This window comes from Aythya marila (assembly GCF_965140915.1).
Source record: "Aythya marila genome assembly, chromosome: 15".
Lineage (NCBI taxonomy): Eukaryota > Metazoa > Chordata > Aves > Anseriformes > Anatidae > Aythya > Aythya marila.
In genome coordinates, this window is record NC_139056.1 from 14,321,625 (window position 1) to 14,323,197 (window position 1,573).

Genomic DNA, 1,573 nt, shown 5'->3' on the forward strand with positions numbered 1-1,573 from the left:
TATATATATACATTGTCACATATATCTCAAATATATGTGCAATGAGACAGAGAAACACCGGAGGTGGAGAAGGTACAGAGACTTCCATTGCATCCATCAGCTTCGCTCCCGCTGCACGTCACCCAGCGAACGGGCTCTGCCTTTTTATAGCACTGGGAAACCAGTGCTCCCAGTTGCCAACCTGCCCGTGCGAACCGGTGGCCTGCCTCGGTCCCCAAACCGCGTTGGGGCTGAGCCTGGGGAAGCCCCCAGGAGCGTTTTTGGGGTGGGGGGAGGAAAAGATGGGGCTTTTTCCGAGGTCCCACCCGGGAGAGGACGGTGGGGAAGATGTGCACGGCTGGTGGGCGTCCGGACCCAGCCCTGCGCCAACCCCCTGTGGCAGCATCCCTGAATTGGGGCTGGGGGCAGAGCAGGATCCGGCCGCCCGCTGCGTTTCGGCGTGCAAGAAATGGCAAAGGGTGGGGTAGGGGGGTGGAGGGGGGGGCTCTTTTGGTTGTCAGCACGAGAGGGAAGGAAAGAGCAGGAGGGTTTAAAAATAAAGGTATTTGTTCTGCCTTATTAAAGATAGAAAAGGTGGCTCTGAATTCATTTCCTACAAAAGGTTTGAAGGTCAAGCAGGCACCGCGTCGCGAAAGGTTAAGCGCTAAAGTGATTGTCCCAGCCCTAAAGACTAAGTGCACTAAATTCGGTGATGAGAAGCTAAGGCTCGTCCCGACGGCTCCCGGGGACCCCAGGGAGTGGGGACACCTCGTGCCATGGCACGGGGCCGCAGGGGGAGGCTCGGGGCGAGCATTTTCCGGAGGCAGCGGGTGCTCTTCGGAGGCGAGGGGCGAGCTGTGCGGGGTGCTGGCCAAGAGGATTAGCGGGGTCGCTCCCCTGATCCTGCAAGGATCGAGCGTAACGCCAGCAGGGGCTCCGTGGAAGGAGCAGCCTGGGCTGGGGGCGGTTTTGGGGGATGAGCCCCCCAAGGTTGGCTCTGAGCTCCCACCCCACAGGTTCTGCTCTGCCCCCCATTCCAAGCAGACACCAAAACCCACACCCTGAGAGCATCCCCATGCGTTTTCAGCCCCCTCCCAGGAACACCCACCGCTTTGGGGCTTCTTTTTGCTTTTTTTTTTCCCCCATTCTCTTTGACGATGCGTGTGATAAAACCACCAAGGAGCCGCCAGAAGGAAGCCTCCCGGGCAGCCTTCACCACGCAGCAAAACGCCCAAGAGCTCCGAGCACTCGCGGGTAGGCAAAAATAATATTTATACACCATGTGCCAGCACGCCCATGGCCGGGACGAGGACTATACAGTGCAGATACGACGACTCGCCAGAGCTAGAGCCTCACTAGCGGGGTTTGGGGAGGGGGCACGTGAACGGGAGCTGGGGAGGGTCCCAAATTGGCCTCTCCGGGCTCTTCCCAGCCCCCCCATGGCCCCCTATGCGATAGTTTAAAAATACATCTGTATATATTATTCTATTCTCCCAGGTAACACTGTACAATCATATAAGTTTCTTTAAAAGCAATAATTTACTTAAAGACATCTCTATTTCTCTTTCATTTTTGTACAAATATTTACTGTGAG